Source organism: Ambystoma mexicanum, chromosome 7p (assembly GCF_040938575.1).
Source record: "Ambystoma mexicanum isolate Mex_15411 chromosome 7p, UKY_AmexF1_1, whole genome shotgun sequence".
In the NCBI taxonomy this organism is placed as follows: domain Eukaryota; kingdom Metazoa; phylum Chordata; class Amphibia; order Caudata; family Ambystomatidae; genus Ambystoma; species Ambystoma mexicanum.
In genome coordinates, this window is record NC_090939.1 from 631,139,163 (window position 1) to 631,157,040 (window position 17,878).

A 17,878-nucleotide genomic window follows, 5' to 3' on the forward strand; every position below is an offset into this window, starting at 1 on the left:
GTGCCTGGTTCAACCCAAGGATCATGGTCACTATTGAATTTCTGATTCAATGGTGGAATGCAATAGGAAGATCTCAGTATAAATCAAAAATGTGCAAAACATAAAGTAGCCAAAAAAAATGGCAACTGTGAGGAGGTAGAAGTAGGAGACCGACACACAGGTGGCAAGCTTTTCACTATAGGCTTATTAATGAGGAGATAAAACAGAACATCCTGTCTGACCCTAGTTCTAAGAGGGGTTTCCCTGCCTCAACAATATTAAGGCATCTGTCAGGATATCCATTTAAATCTAAAGAGTTCACCGTTCTGTGTCCAAAAACCTATTTCTGACCCTTACACTAGAAAACTAACTAAGAAAAATAGATGGTCTTCTTGGACCATAATAATGGCTCCCTTCTTCTGGGTGACAGCTAAGTTCAATTCCACAGGATGCATAAACGAAATGTTCTTAGAAAATTCAAATCAAAGTTTCAAAAAGGATTCCTTGGGTTGGGTTTTCCAGCAAGGAACTCGGTACAAAAAGGCTTGTATCTCCACAGTCAGTGTTAGGGTGATGTCTCCCTCCCCCTTTTGCCTTTCTCAAGTTTTCACAATGCCAGGACAAGTGCCATTCTTCTCCTGGCCTGTTTGTCAATGTTCACTGTGCAAAGAGAATGACTCCCTTCTCTTGTCTCTTAGTACACTCTTCAACAACACCACCTGGTATGTTTTTCTTCCCCTGGTTTCTCTCCAGCTCCTCACAGTCCCAAAAGACGTACTTCCTTCTCCTACACCAGAGGATATTTCTCCCTTCCTCTGTTTTCTTTCCAGTTCTTCACAGTGCCAAGAGAATGTCCCCCTTCTCTTGACTCTTTATACAATGTTCGACAACGCCTGAGGGTATCTCTCTCTTCCCCTGGTTTCTTGCCAGCTTTTCACAGTGGCAAGAGAGTGACTCCCCTTCTCTTGCCTCTTTTATTATGTTCAACAACACCAGAGGGTATTTCTCTCTTCCCATGGTCTTTCCCCAACTCTCTCTACAGCGTACAGCAAGCACACCGCCCACCTGGTTCCCTGTCCTGCCAGGTACTGTGACTGTAGGGATGATCTTGGAGGCAGTTTGTTATTATGTGTGTGTCCCAGACCCTTGTTAGCTCTTCTTGTTTCTTAGGATGTATACCTGGCTTGCTATGCTGCCAGGTTTCCCTTTATTGGGTCTCAGACCTCTTGCCATTGGTTCCTTTTTCTCTCTTGTAGTCTAGGCAGCCCTGATTTCCCAGTCTGCCAGAGACTGCCTCACTCTGTTGGGTCACAGACACTTTTGTGTGTATTTCTTTGTCTTGGGTCCCAGAACCCTTTGTATGGATTTCTTTCTCTTGGGTGCCAAATTATTCTTTCTTTCTCCCATGATCTAGGCAGCCCTGGTTTCCCAGTCCGCCAGGGACTGCCACGAAGAAGATGACTCTGGATGCCACTTCTCACTGGGTGCGGTCCCAGATCTGTGTCTCAGTGTGGTAAGGTCCCTCAGGGTTCCCAGCAAGCCTCCCGCTTTCCCAACTCTTCTCCGGCTGCTCAACAGTCTTTGTTCGCGGCTTCTGGGTCTCTCTGTCTGACACTTCCTTCTCTCCCTCTGCTCTATGGCAGTTCCACAGCGGCTTCCTGCTTTCAGGCTGAGTGCTCTGTGTGGAGGACATACTCCAGTTCCTTTGTACAGCTGGTTGGATGAGTTCTGGCTTCCTTCTTCTACTTGACCGCGGTAGATGTCAAGGATGCTTCTGCTGGTGGGCAAGTGTCCTGTTCGTTGCACATTCAGCATCCCAGTCCCTCCAGCGGCACAGGTTCCTCAAGGCAGAATCTCTCTCCCTGTTCGGATTTCCCTTTTCTATTTCATGTATGTTCTGAACAATAGAAAGTTTGTGTAGACTAGACCGCTCACAATGGTTTTTGAAGGTGATCTTCATTCTTCCACACTTCTTCCTCGTCCCAGTACCGATCTTGCAAACTCCCATTAGTTCAGTTGGTCTCTTGCTCATCTCAGTACGTAGGGGAATACAACTCCCTTTTGGAGTCTACACTTTTCCTCGTCCCAGTACTTTTTACATCACTGGTAAGGCAAAGGTGCATGGGTACACTAGGGAAGATGTTACAGGTAGAGGGTGGGAAGGTGTGTTAGAGTTAGGTGGGCTATGGGGATACCATGTTCTCCCCAGGTCATCACTAATTCCATCAGGTGTTCCCCTAACCATGAGATCCTCCCGCTGAGACCGGGGATTTGTCACACAATCCATTCTTTGCTTATTCAAATGTTGGGTATATTGAAAAAGATAACTTATTCAATCATAGGGTACATGAAAATGGTCGATATGTACATCATAGAAAGGAGTTAACAGACATGCACAATGTTTCAGTGTTCTGTGGTCGCCTTCATTAGGACCTAAACAAGATGTCCTTATGTAGAATCACTGATGTATATATTGTCAAGGGAATTGGCCGATTGCCACAGACCGAAAACTGAATGACAATAAAAAAGAAATTACTATGGGACCGACATGGTGTGGTAATGATGTTAAAATACATTTGTAAAGGAATTCCAATAGATGAGATCAGAGTCAAAAGAGCAGACAAAGAGAACCAATCAGTGCAACTTCCTCCTTCACCTTTTGTTAAAAGAATTATTTAAAGACTCAAAAATTGGGGTATTACCACTCTCGCTATTGCCAGACTATTTTGCATGGACCTGGTAGGACAAATCAAGAATTCAAATGGATTAAGGTAAGGACCACTACGTGCCCTTCCAAAGATAACCTAACGAATAAGGTGAAAAGAATTTCTTTGCTTTCTTACAGTTGCATGTGTGTCTAACCGCTGCCGCAGAAAGTTACACACAGGCGCAGTAGATGTCTCATGTTTCCCGCAATTAGATTTTGCCAGAGTTTCAGACCTGGTTGAATGGCATTAATCCCAATATTCAGTTTACCATTCATTTTTGGAAATCCAACATCTATGGAGAGCGACCAATGTGGTATCTTCAATGAACATAGTTATGTCGGGCATGGGATCTTTAGTGAGTTTCTGATAATGACTGAGGGTTTGCAAAATGTCCATGACCATGTTTTTATATTGTTAATTCGTCGTGAGGACAATTGCCCTTCCATTATCATCTGTTTCTATGACAAGATTGTTATTACTCCTCAGATTCTTAAGAGCTTGTTTGTCTTGAAAGGTGAGATTGTGGTGAACACATTTTGGTTGATTATTTTCATTTTTCTATGTCCCTGAGAATTTGTTTATCAAATAACAAAATTTTGGCAGGCATAGTTTTGTCTTCTGCTGTAAATCATGATTTAGGGCTTAATCAACTATCGTCCAAAATTTCAGGAGTGGAGTTATCCAAGAAAATCTAATCGAAGAATAACCTTTTTATACATGTCCTAAAAAGATCGCTTTATGAAGGATTAATTACCATTAAGGGATTAATATGGTGCCAAAAATGTGAGATTGGGTGAAAAGGAAAAGTGTTGTTTTAACCACTTTTATTTTTGATCTGTCAAAACAAATGTCAGTGGGAAAAGGAGCAGAAAAAACAAATTGGTTTGTTATTTAGTTATTTAAAAACAAACCTCAACAGCATTCAAACATAGTAAAATGTGCATTTTCATGAACCTATGCATGTTGGGTAAACAGTGATTTCATGCTAAATCTGCTCTTCATTTGTCTAAAACATTGGCAGAAATAAATGAGTCCTTTTGAATTTTGAATCCCTGTGGCTTTGTGCTCATCATTCCTTTGGCAATGTCTCCAGTGGACAGGACATTGGTTTCCAGGGTAATAAGATGAATGCCCATATTTGCTCGTTTGGGAGAGAGATGAGGAAAGCATGAGCAGAAGCATGAGAAGTGTGAGATGGTTAATTGGGGCAAAGATAATAGAGGAAGGGTGTATTGGGAAAACTAAGTCGGTATTTCATCTTTATCAGTGTCTTCACATGTCTCCTTCAAAGCTGGGCTTGTTACCTTATGATGCACATTCTAGTAGAGGGAGTTCAATGCACTGCATGAGCTACAATGCGCACCAAAACATGTTTTTTTGTAGCTATCAGAAACTACCTTCAAAAGCATGCAAGCGCAATTTCCGACACTCATTCCAGAAATCATACCACCTTATGTAAAAGTGTGAATATTAGGGTACAAACTCTACATCTTGCTCCAGAAAGGCAGCCACCGCCCATTATTCCCCCTTTTATAGTGCAAACAGCTGTTGATGGTTCCTTCCTTGTTCCAGGAGACCCCTGTGGGGAACTATTACACCTTGCGCATATGATAATCCTTTACAGTTACTCCCTATCTCTGTAAGAACAGTGCTTACAGATAAATACTGCATTTCTCATGGATCGTGTACTGCCATGGATTCCTCATCTTTTATATATTCGTATACTGCTATGCAGTCTCAGATTTATTTTCGACAGCAGAGGGCGCTGTGCGCCTTTGCATCGATGTCCCTCAGAAGTTTCCATTCCTGTGTCCGGACGTGATGTTCTCCAGCATGGGGTCTGGCATGGATTCACATGCTCATGAATATTCCCAGTCGTCAGGCTGAGAATCCTCAGTAAAGAAAAAATCAGTTTCAGCCTAGACTTTCTACTAGTAATCAATCACTGGTCTCTGGGTCATACTGCCTCCAGCCAATGACTGCCCTCTACCTAAGCCCCTCCTCTGCCAGCCATCTTCAGATTTTCACTGCACGTTCAAGTGTTGGGAGTCCTCGTGCTGTAGCTCTCGAGCTTTTACTGCTTTTGTGTTTTTTCCAAGAGTTTACTCTTATATTTTCGGTCAGTCGAGCCTCAAGCTCCACCGACTTCGCTTCCGATTAACGGGGACCCATTTTCTGAAACCTTCTACGCCCCTCAAGGGCATTTTTCGTCGTGTTTCCACTTCTCTGAGGATTCCAGAAGATCTTGAGGCCTACCCTGCGTGGACATGGCCTATGACAAGGGAAGCATGACGCCTACTGGATCCAAGCTGTTCAGGAGCTGCCCTGGCTGCAGGGTTCAGAACGTCTTCAAGGAGGATGAGCACTCTCGGTGCCTCTACTGCCTTCACAACAACAAATCGCACGCGGAGAAGGACTGTGCGTTTTGTAAGAATATGTCCGAACGGACAATGAAGGATCATCGTATTCGACTCACCAAATGGCTGTAGGGGAGGAGCCCAGCAGCAGGTGAGAAGAAGAAGAAACCTGAGCGGTCTTATTAGACCTTTGAGGGCGCTCCGTCGATTGTGGCCCCACAAAAGGCAAAGCACTGTGAGTCCGTGGGCACCGGCAGTGCGATCAGTCGGGCTCCTCGGCTGCCAGACAGGGCGCACTATCACCGACGCCATAACCCACGAGCCAACGCTCTGGCTCGTTGAAGAGGAAGTCGGAGAACCGAGGTAAGCTTTGGGAGAAGCCCTGGTCGATCCCACGGACACAGCTGAGGGCGAGCGAGGCAGGGACCCTTCCCCCATGGTGAAGGCCTGAGGCACGCCCAAGGTCGTGAGGGCCCTGATTCACCCGGCTAAGGCTTCTATTGAGGGAGTCGTGGTGGCCCTGGTGAAACCTACAGAGGCTTCCCCAGTGGAGGTGACTTCAGGGGCTAGAGTTTCCCTGCCACCCAGTAGGGAATAGTCTTTTCTGCCTATCGAGAAGACCCCCGTGAAGCCCCAGCAGGGAAAAGAGGGGGGGGCACGGTAGCCATAACGGACAGGGTTACCACCTTTGAGGATGAGTTGGCGAGCATCCAAAGGATCTTGGACAAGAAGTTCGAGGAATCCAGGGCCCACAGGGAAAGCGACGGGGGGGCTACGAAGAAGATCGGGCTGCGGAGGACCCCGCACCCCAACCGTCGGTCCCGTTGCAGCCGGTACCCGTACCACAGGACAATTCAGGGGCCATCTTGATGGCTATACAGACCCTGTGTACGGAGATAAGAACGAGGATGCCCTTACCCCCCGCTGACGTCCCAGCGGAGCCTCGCCCGTCGGGGAGCCTGCCTAGCAAGCGGAGGCGAGTCCATCCTTCTCCCCCATCCCCTCCTCCGAGGGATGAGACGGGTACGGAGACGGCAACGATGGGGAAGGACGACGACGGTGGTGACGACGGAATGGACCATCCCTCACCATTTCCTCGGGCCTCCCCACCTGACGAAATTGGCTCCTTCCATGCCATGATCACCAGGGCATCTGAGCTCTTCCAGCTCTGCCCCAAAGAACAGAAGAAGGAAGGTTTCCCCTACCAACGGCGGGAGGCCAAGAGGAAGACTGTCCTCTCAATCCCGTTACTGGACAACATGTGGGACGAGGGCCGTCCACGGCTCCTGCCTGGAGAGACAGGTATGAGAAGAAATACCGGGTCCCAGACTCTGCCCCTATGTGTCTCAGGGCACAGCCGTCCCCGGATTCAGTGGTCTCCGCGGCAGCCAAGAAAAAAGCAGCGGGGGTGACGGCGTCAACTTCAACATCCCCACTGGGCGGCGACGGGAAGAAACTGGACGCCATGGAACGATGGGTCATCTCGTCGGTGGCGACGACCATTAAAGCGGCCAACGCCCTCGCGATCGTGGAACGCTATGACAGGGAGCTGTGGTTCAAGATCGCTCCCTTCCTGGACTTCCTTCCGGACGACAAGAGGGCTGAGGCCCTGGAGATCTTACAGGAAGGCGAAGTGGCGTCGGACCACGCCATTACGTTGGCCACACACATCGCTGACACCGGCTTTCGTTAGATGGGCAACAGCTTTTGCATTCACTGCCGCGGTTGGCTCGAGGCCACCGACTTCCGCCAAGACGTGCAGACCAGGGTTCTGGACATGCCCTTCGACGGGAACAACCTGTTCTGCAAGACGGTGGACGAGTCACTACAGGTCATCAAGGCGGACACCGAGACGGCTCGGGCCCTGGGTGTTCTTCAACAACGACGGCCGTCTTTTCGGAACTCCGGAGGCAAGCATAGTGCCTCCAACGGATTCGGCGGCGGTTCCTCGTCGTACCGCCAAGCAGCCCGCTCCTCATTACAGGAGGCCTACAGAGGACACGGCAAGACAGGAGGATCCCGTCGTCGTCGCCAAGGAGGCCAAGGCGGCAAGGCTGCGATGAAAAAGGATTGAACCGGCCGTGGCGTCGGGCTCCCACCCGAGCACCCCGGTGGGAGTCCGGTGTTAGGCAGAATCCTGTGCAGTGCCCTTAGGGACCACTACACACAATTAAGACTACAAGTGGTAATACAAGTTCACCTTTGGTACAAGCCTGTACTGCTATGTTAAAGTGGTAGCAGTAGCGGAGCATCCAGGCTTATCTCAAGAGTATATGAGCAGTAGCAGAGATTACCCAAAGTGACCACAATTACTGTGACTCAAGCAAACACTGATTCAAGGTTTCAGGTAAAAATATATAAGTACATTTATTTTTAAACCATTTGTTATAAACACAACACTTCTATTAATTCAAAACCACACGTAAAATACACTACAAACAACCAATTCTCCTGGCACAGAATAGCTCAAGGTAAGTACCTTATGTTTTGGCTGACCGGTGTTGTGAAACAAAAGGCGTTACCGGGCATACACATGCGATCACTTTTTGACAGCTCAGTCGTATTAAATAAATGCAAATCTGCTTCAAGAAATGTTACCTGGGCAAAACACACCTAGCACCTGGGCTAACCAGAGACAGTTGGGGGCAAAAATCATAGGCAATACTTTTCTCAAGGCCGACAAAATCAAAGAACACTCGCTGACAGAAATACAAAAGTCAATAGGCCGGAGCCAGTGTCAAGTGGAACCGGGTTCCTGTTGTCGAGGATCACACAGTCGGACAGTTCAAGATTCAACGTAGCCAGGAGTACTTAGATATTGTCGATAGAGGAAGCAAAAGTTATAAGAAGGAAGGAAGACGAGGGCAAGCCTTGGAGGCGAAGAAAAGGGATTCACCCTAATTCCTCAAGCAGAACACAGTACCTTATTCAATGAAGAAGCTGGTGCTACGGCAGTTGTTCCTGCTAGTTTCCTGCAGACCCACGGTTCCTGGAGCTTCAGTACGAAGGAGGACGTCTGGAGGGGTCTGCACCACACAGGGATGAAGCCGGCAGCAGCGACGGTGAATAAAATGTGCGCTCCTTAAAAACAGGAGAGGCTCTTCAGATGGCTATCCGGACCACTACAACAGTGTGCAGCGATTTCGACCAAGAAGAGGATCCTCTGGAAGATGAGCTGGTTGACCCCACCAGGCTCAAGGGAAGAAGACTCCGGACTGGATCTTCTCTGGTCGTTGAAGGGTAGATAGCTCAGGACTGCAGCAGGGCTTCACCGGGACGGGGGTAGTTGCAGCAGTCGTCTTCTGCGCTTCTCTTCGTTTCCTTGTAGTTCCAGTGGCGACTCTGAATTCCAGCCCAAGAGTCCTGCCTTTTATGTGAAAATCCCCCATTGACACAGCCTGGCTGTCAATCACGCAGCAGGGGGGTTGTCCGGCTCGGACAACCACCTCCGCCAATCATGGCAAAGTGCGTCTTGGGTTTCCTAGGCTACCCTGTGCAGGGGGTGACTACGCCCCGCCCTCACATTCAGTCCACCTAGACACCCAGGCGCCCAGAGGAGGGCTTCTTGGCAGAAGCCCACCAAAAGACGGTGAACAAAGAAGGCAAAGCTGGGTTGCCGCGCAAAGTAAAACACAAGAAGGACTTTAACAAAAAGAAATGGCGAATAAACCCGACCGGAGCCAAAAGAAAGTGTGTTTGGTCAAGCGGGTTTATGTTCGAGGCTAACATAATAGCCTAAAACAATACCACGTTTATATAGTATAATCGCGGTAGAAAAGTTAGGGTAGATACCACTGCCACCAGCCAAGTCTGATTGTTAAAAGAGCGAAACAATGCTCTAGAAGGTACAGATAAAAAGGGCTAAGGATTAACCCTTCCCAGTACTCCATGTAAGATGGGGTGTACTGGATCTGTGGTTATTTGACTATGTAAAGTTAATGGCAACTTTACCTGTTTCTGTGGGACAATAGTCAGCCCCAGAAAAAGCAGTCATTGGGAAGTCTTAGAGACAACCCTGTGTTACTGCACTGAAGGTGCTGTGTAACACACAAAAGAAGGGGGCTACTGAAGTGGTGTACTCCAGAGCCCACAATCACAAAAACAGATGAAATACACAAGGCAAAACATGGATAAGAGTGGGGGAAAAGCTCACACTCTTACCAATTGGAATAAAATAACTCCAGAAATCCAGCAAAGCTGCTGGGGGACTCACATGGTAAGTGAAATTAGCCATTGAATGAGAATTCTCCCTAACAGCCGGCTGGCGAAATTCGTTGGCGTGTTAGAGTCCATCTCCACCGACAGTTGGGTGCTGGACGCCCTGGCCCGCGAGCACACCCTGGAATTTCAAAAGAGGTGTCCCCGTATTCCACCCGTGGCCAGGAAGGAAAACCACATCCCACAACTGCTGCTGGAGGTATGGGCGAAGCTAAGAAAGGGAGCTATCGAACTCGTCCCAAAGAGGCTACGGGGCTCTGGAGTGTACTCGCGATACTTTCTCGTCCGAAAGAAGACCGGCAGTTGGCGACCCATCGTGGACCTTTGTCGTCTAAACAAGTACATCAAGTCCCAGAAGTTCCGAATGGTCACTGTGAGGATGTGAGGGTGGACGGAGAGCGGGAGGCACGGCCAGCGGAGCCCGCTGTACCGTGGGCGTGCGCGATGCTGAGGGCGGGCGCCGGGGAGGCGTCCCTGTTAAAGGGAGAGCCTTGTCGGCGTCCCGCGACAGTGCCGGCGTTGCAGCCGCAGCGCCGCGGGTGCCCACAGCCGCAGCGCCGCGTGTGCCCACGAGGACCCGGTCCACTGGCGCTGCGGCTGGGAGACCCGCGAACACAGCGTACCTCGGCGGCCTCCGGCGGCGAGCGGCGGCGAGGCTCGGGAATTGAAGAGCCCGGCTCGTGCCGACCGCTCGGCGTCAGAGGTGCGCCAGACAGCTGGGCAGGAAGCCGACAGGGGGAACAAAACAGAACCCCCTCCTTACCTCAAGCAGGGCAGACCCCTAGCAGCAGCATGGGGCCTCGAGCAGGACGGGCCTCCGGGAAGCATGCCTCAAGGGAGACACCATGTTGGGGGGCGGGGACGATGGAGAGGGCGTGGCTGACAACAGGGAGGGGGAGCCGGAATCAGGCAGCCAGAGTAAAGGAGGAGGAGGAGAGGAGGCCGCTCTATTCATAGAGGGTGGGTGCCTAGAGTCCCCACCAATCAGAAAGGGGGGGAGGGAAGTTGTCCCTGATTGGCCCTTTTTCCCCTCCAAGCACCAGGTATAAAAGGGACTGGCCTAATGGCATTTGGGTTGCTTTTTGCATGGAGAAGGAGAGGAGAGTGAGAGCAACTGGTGGGCCTATCCGGGTCCGTGAGAGTAGGAGACACTTCAAGAGAAGAGGAACTCCTGGTGCCTTTTACTCGCAGTGAAGTAACTGTGGGGTCAACCTGGAGTCCAACTACCGTGGTTAAGACATTACATTTAACCAGTGTGTAATAAAGGTCTACAAAAACTCCACACCGGCTACTGTCCTGATTTCTACAAGTGGCGTAGTCGGCAGGATAAAAGAGAACACGATGGAGAAAATAATACAGACACTGTCAGAGGGGCAACAACAGTTACAACAGCTCTTCCAACTTCAGGCCCAGCAGGCGGCCGCTGATCGCCAAGCCTTTCAGCAGGCAATACAATTGCAGGGTACCCTGCAGTCCACCTCTCAGGACAAACATCAAGAGACGATAAAACACCTGACGGATGCTGTCACCGGCACCCGAAACTAGCCCATGGTCCCTTCTGCAGTGTTGCAGAAATTCAAGGAAGGCGAAGACCCGGCTTTCTTTTTCACCACATTCGAGAGGATCGCCCGAAACGCTCAGTGGCCGGTGGACCGCTGGGGCCAGTATGTTGCTCCCCTTTTGTCTGGCATCATGCAAGGTGCCTACCAGGCCGTTAACCCAAACGGAACCACGCCTTACGCTGAAATCAAAAAGGCAGTATTGGACCGGTTGGGACTTGACGAAGAGGCCTACAGAATGAGGCTGCGCGACACTAAACTCAAACCGGGGGAGAACCCTCGACAACTCTTCTACCGGGTTAAAGACCTCACCGAGAAGTGGTTACAAGTACCGGGAACAGGCCTCCAAGATGTCTTAGATAAGGACACCCTCGAGCCGTTCATTGAGGCCCTACCCCCTCCGATGCAAAGATGGGTCCGACAACATCACAGGCCCACCTTATCTGAGGCTGTGGACATAGCGTCGGCCTACCAAAAGGCAGGGGGAGCGGGTAAACCCTTTGGAGTCGGATCTCCCATTCCCAACCCGCTGCCACCGTTGGAACCCCTCACAACCAAGAGCCTGCGAGTAGGGCCTCCCAAATGGAGAGCAATGGAAGGACGCCCTTCTGGATCCGAGGAGAAGAGGAGCGGTCCCGACCCGCGGTCCACCCCGTTGTCCACGGGATACCGGCAACCGCAATGTTATGACTGTGGCGAGTGGGGCCATATAGCCCGGTTTTGTCCCCGGAAGAGAGGCACCGAACCGATGGAGATCGGATTCATGAGGACCGAGCAAGGACCACGATGCCAAGGTCTCTACGAGATGGACGTCCGGGTAGACGGGAACCAAGCCAGGGCCCTACTCGACAGTAGAAGTCGGCAGACGGCGGTACTACCAACCGTAAGTGATTCTCCTTACCTCACCAATGTTAGTATCCCAATTCGATGTATACATGGGGATGTGAGGACCTACCCCATGAACTCCATAACAGTAGAGGTGGGCCCTAACATTGCAGAGATGAGAGCTGCCGTCCTCCCCTCCTTACCCGCCCCAGTGGTGATTGGGACCGATCTGCCCCACTTCCACCAGACTATCAAAGCCCTAGACCTGTCATGATCTCTGCTTCCAAAAGATCAGGACTTGCCCGACTCCCTTGGAAGCAGACCCATAACCCCGGTTCCGAGAGCCAGCCAGTCCCAATTGGGACCTTTTGGACCATGTCCTGGCGCCAGTGGCACCAGGCCCATAAAGATGCCCAGTCCCAGCTGTTCGGACTATATTGACTTAGTCGTTCAAATTGACCACAGACTGCAGAACAGGAAGGTCGATCGTTCCAAGTTTGATGCTCGAGTATTTTCCAAACCACCAACTCCTACCAAAGGAGTAGACTCCGGGGAACCCATGCAAATAGGGGGCCTGAAAGGACCACTAACACAAAAGGAGCGGGAAAGGAGAAAACAGCTGCAATTATGCCTCTATTGCGGAAACTCGGGGCACTTTCTTCGAGACTGTCCGGTGAAACCAGCCAAGAAGGCAGTAGGAGCTGCAGTTACCAGGGTCACAAACTCTGAGCAGGGAAACGACCTCGCCCGACAAGAATAGAGGTCCTCTTGCCGAACGTTAAAACCAGTTCCGTGACCTCGCATTTCATGATACCTATGGTCCTCATTAGCCCTGAACATCCGGATCAATTGCATGCGATTGAAGCTTACGTCGACAGCGGTGCATCGGCAATTATGTGGATCATGAAATGGTTTTGAGGATGAATCTGACTCTTAGTCCAAAGGCTGTAAAGGACGTCATTACTACGGTGGATGGTACGGAGATAGCCTCCGGACCAGTAACGCATACCACCCAAGAAGTGACGCAAGTAAGTTAAGATGGACACCATGAGAAGATCGTGTTCGATGTGATCAAGGCCCCTCAGTTCCAGATTATTCTAGGAATTCCTTGGTTAGAGAAGCACAATCCTCAGATCGATTGGCGAGCAAGAACGGTTCAGTTTCCAGAATGTGTCTCTACTTGTCACCCTCGACCTGGTGTTGCACTGGCAGCAATTCCTCGGAGGCTCCCCAGTTACCTCCTGAATACCTAGAATTCCAAGATGTTTTCCGGAAGGATCAGGCTAACTCTCTACCTCCTCATAGGTCTTATGACTGCCAGATAGACCTGATACCTGGATCTACTCCTCCTTGTAGTAGAATTTATGCCCTCACCGAGCCTGAGAATCTTCACCTCCGACAATACCTGGATCAATACCTAGCGAATGGGTTTATTCGTCCTTCCAAGTCCCCTGCTTCCTCAGCTTTGTTCTTCGTTCCAAAAAAAGAAGGGGACCTTAGAACTTGTATAGATTATCGCGCCCTGAACCAGATCACCGTTAAGAATAGATATCCGTTACCTTTGATCCCTGAACTCCTGGACCAAGTCAGAAAACCATGCATATATACAAAGCTGGATCTTAGAGGAGCCTACCACTTGGTACGAGTAAAAGAGGGCGATGAATGGAAGACGGCCTTCCGCACCAAGTATGGGCTATTTGAAGGTCAGGTCATGCCCTTCGGACTTTGCAATGCCCCGGCCGCCTTTCAATATTTTATGAACGATGTCCTCAGAGAGCTCATAGATGTGTGTGTTGTTGTTTACATTGACGACACCCTTGTTTATTCTTCATCGGAAACTAAACATCGGAAACACGTGAAAATGGTCCTCGAGAGATTGCGTCAACACAAACTTTTCGCTAAGTTGGAAAAATGTGTTTTCAACGTGACTGAAGTTGAATTCTTGGGATTCATATTATCACCTAGCGGAGTGCGTATGGATTCAAAGAAGGTCGATGCAATTCTCAAATGGCCATCGCCATCCTCCGTAAAAGGTGTTCAAAGCATGTTAGGCTTTGCTAACTTTTACCGCAGGTTTATCCCCGAATTCTCTCGAATAGTCCAGCCCATCACCGCCTTGTTAAATAAAAACAAACGTTTTGAATGGTCTACCGAGGCGGAACAAGCTTTCCAGAATTTGAAGACTAGATTTATCTCTGCACCGATCTTAAAACATCCTCGCCCAGAACTCCCCTACATCGTTGAAACTGATGCTTCGAGCCTTGCCATGGGGGCAGTTCTATCACAAAAGGACCCAGTAACCAATCAGTTGCATCCCGTGGCATTTTGGTCCCGCAAATTCTCGCCTCCTGAAATCAATTACACTATTACTGATAAGGAACTTCTAGCTATCAAGTCCGCCTTTAAGGCTTGGCGGCATTATCTTCTGGGGGCCCGACACACCGTTACTGTGATTAAAGATCACCGACACCTGCAATATTTGAAAACCGCAAAAGCTCAATCCTCTAGGCAACTCCGTTGAGCACTATTCTTTGCCGAGTTTGACTTCATAATTACCTATCGACCTGGTACAAAAAACGGTAAAGCTGATGCCCTTTCTCGGATGGGAGTGGAAGAACATTTGATCAATCCTAAACCTGTACCTATCATTCCCGAACAAAGAATTCTAGGTGTAATCGCCACACAATCCATAGAGGAAGTTAAGGATAAAGCCAGGCTACTGGTAACTCCAGCAGACATACAGAATTGGCATCTGCAGGGAAAGGACTTTACGGTGAAGGACAACCTATTATATTTCCAAGAACGGTTATACCTGCCCAGCACAGATTTACAGAAAAAGGTAATCTCTTGTTATCACGATTCTTTAATGGAAGGACATCCCGGTATGACCAAGACCTCGGAAAAGATCAAGCGCTACTTCTGGTGGCCGTCTTGGAAAAAAGATATCAGAGACTTTATAATGTCCTGTGGAGTATGCGCCCAAAACAAGAGTCAAAAGGAAAAACCAGCCGGCCTCTTACGCCCTATTGACATCCCGCCTCGCCCTTGGCATACGCTTTCTATGGACTTCATCACCGATCTACCTCCATGCTCCGGATACAATACGATCCTAGTAATCGTGGACCTATTCTCCAAGATGGCGCATTTCATTCCACTCAAAGGCTTACCAACAGCAGCAACTCCGGCCCGAGAATTTCTCGAAAACATCGTCCGACTGCACGGTTTTCCTTCAGTTCTAATTTCGGATCGAGGTAGTCAATTTATTTCTCATTTTTGGCGAAGTTGCTGTCGGTCGGCTCAAATTGATGTGAGACTTTCGACCAGCCACCACCCTCAAACCGACGGACAAACCGAGAGGACCAATCAAACTCTGGAACAGTATTTGCGCTGCATGCTACAACAAACTGAAAAAACTTGGAAAGATATCCTTTGGATAGCCGAATATGCCTACAATAACTCTGTCCACTCGGGAACTGGGAAGACCCCGTTTTTTCTTTTAAACTGTAGTCACCCTCGAACCTCGGAGTTGGATCCACTCCAAGATCTTGGAACACCAGCAGTAGACCACCTGCATTCTACAATCACCCAAGCCTTTAAAGAAGCCGTTTCTCACCTTCAAAGGGCTAAAGAACAATACAAGAAAGGAGCAGACCAACATCGGAAGGAAGCCCCCCAATATCAAGTAGGAGATCAAGTCTGGTTATCCACCAAATATCTACCTCTAAAAGGACCACGCACATTCAACCCAAGATACCTTGGTCCCTATTCCATCACTACCATAGTAAATCCAGTAGCGGTCAAGTTGGACTTGCCCCCTCACATGAAGATACATCCGGTCTTCCACGTCTCTCTATTAAAACCCGTGCAACCTCAAACCCGACTAACTACATCTCCAAAACCTATTCTAGTTGATGGAGAACTCGAGTTTGAAGTCAAAAGCATCCTGGATTCCAAGATCTCCAAATCTAAACTATTTTACCTGATTGACTGGAAAGGCTACGGTCCCCAAGAAAGATCCTGGGAACCTGCAGAATATGTCCACGCGCCTCGTCTAATCAAAAGATTTCATCGAACATTTCCTAACAAGCCCAAACCCCCGGAGAAGCCCGGTTTGGGAGGGGCCTTGAGGGGGGGTGCTGTCATGATCTCTGCTTCCAAAAGATCAGGACTTGCCCGACTCCCTTGGAAGCAGACCCATAACCCCGGTTCCGAGTGCCAGCCAGTCCCAATTGGGACCTTTTGGACCATGTCCTGGCGCCAGTGGCACCAGGCTCATAAAGATGCCCAGTCCCAGCGCTGGAAGCGCCGGGCTCATAATGCTTGGGTAGACTTACCTGCAGCAGACCATGCTGCTTACTTACCTGCCAGTTGAACCCCTGATCCTCTTCTGTTTGGGACTACTTTTCCTGTTGGGTGGGGCAGGAGCCACTCCCTAGGTTCAGAACACTGGAACTCTTCTGGAAAGCAGGAACTCTTTTCTTACCTAGGCGTGGCTGTCGAAGGAGACACCTAAGCACTACAGGAGGCTATTTAAACCACACCCGATGGATGAATCTTGCTTTGCGTTATTCTGCATTCTCTGCAGCAGAACGCTCATCGTGTCTTCTGCTTCTGATCCTGGGCCTAAGGGAACAAAGGCTTACCATCCTGGAATCCAGTCTTCAGCAGCACCTGTAAAGACAAAGAAAGAACAGGTTAGCACTACGGTCTTCAGTGGCAGCGCATCTCTTACCTGGTCCATCGGCTGTCACCAACGCCTCGCGCTGCATTCCGGCATCTGAAAGACAAAGGCTTACCTACTCTTCGCATGCTCCGGAGGTCTTCGCACTGCATTCCGGCATCTGAAAGACAAAAGCTTACTAGCTCTTCGCACGCTCCGGAGGCCTTCGGCGCTGCATCCCGCATCTGAAAGACAAAAGAAGGTGCATTTAAAGACATTGGGCAACTTTATTACTCATGTGCCATTACTCCTTCCCACGCCGAATCCAGTGGGTATTCCAGCACCCTTCAGCTTCTCTAAAGCTCCGAACTTGTACCTGCAAGATAAAAGGGACAGTTAGTGCGCATCGTGAAGCAGGCTACAAGCGCTTACTTACGTGCTTCCAGGCGCTTCTATTCCTCACGTGGGTTCGATCCTCAACTCTCATCAGCCAGCCATCCGCCATCGCCGGAACCCTGCAAAACAAGAGATATCATTACAAAAGACTTTTAAGACATTTGAAGTGCCCAGAACTTACCGTTCGTGCAGTTAACGACAGACAGCAGTCCTCTGAGGTCAAGAGGCCTGCACCCTTATCCAGTGAAGAAACTGGTTACGGCACCCTGCCCCGAGGCAGATGGAAAGCTCGGCGTTCACTTACCTAAGGTGAGGGCGTTAACCTTTGGGGTTCTACAGGAGAAGAGAAAGGGAAGAGGAGAGAGGCACCCAATAACCCCAGTTCATTAATCCCATATTTTCTATCTGCAGACATCTTACTCTTCGAGTCAGACATACAGTGCACAGAGGTCCAGCCCAAAGAGCCAACCGTGTGTTACACATCACCTTTGAAGATACGGCATTCACCAAGTCAAGACCGGCGCCTCTGCGGGAATCAGGTGAGCGTTACAGACCAGGGATGGTGGGAAGAAGCACCCTTTGCCAGGGAGCCCATCCCCCCGAACACCCAGGGACGAGAGAGACCCGCTAGGAAAAGAAGGGAAGCTCGCCTTGCTCAGTGCGCCTCCATGTATGCCACCCAACGGATAGCCTGGAACCCGGAGGACCATGAGGATTCCATCCGGGGAGAAACCTTGATGGACCCTACCTTAACATTGGCCCGCGAAAGGGCCATCACAAATGGGGACCCAGACCTGACCAAGGGAGCCGGTTTTACATCTAGACAGGGCCTGCTCTATCGGGTCTACCAAGAGGAGGGAGGAGCACGGAGGGAACAACTACTCCTACCCAAAACACACAGGGGCATTGTCCTCCAGTTGGCACATAATCACCCGTGTGGCGGCCACATGGCCTCCCTAAAGACACAGCAAAACATTCTAAAACGTTTCTACTGGCCAGGGGTCTATGGGGAGGTGGCGAAATTATGTAAGGAATGCAAAATCTGCCAGTTGACGAGTGGGGAAAAGCCAGCCAAGGCGCCTCTTCAGCGGATGCCCTTGATCACCATACCCTTTCAAAGGATAGGTATAGATCTGGTAGGCCCGCTCGAGCCAGTCAGTCGTGGATATCGATACC

General features: G+C 49.7%; 1 protein-coding gene across 16 annotated transcripts in view; it reads left to right on the forward strand.

The window, feature by feature from the left end:
- The window catches only part of INPP4A (inositol polyphosphate-4-phosphatase type I A), a 2,396,889-nt gene that overhangs the window by 1,919,768 nt on the left and 459,243 nt on the right, over positions 1-17,878 (forward strand). The gene's annotated exons all lie outside the window — the stretch shown is intronic.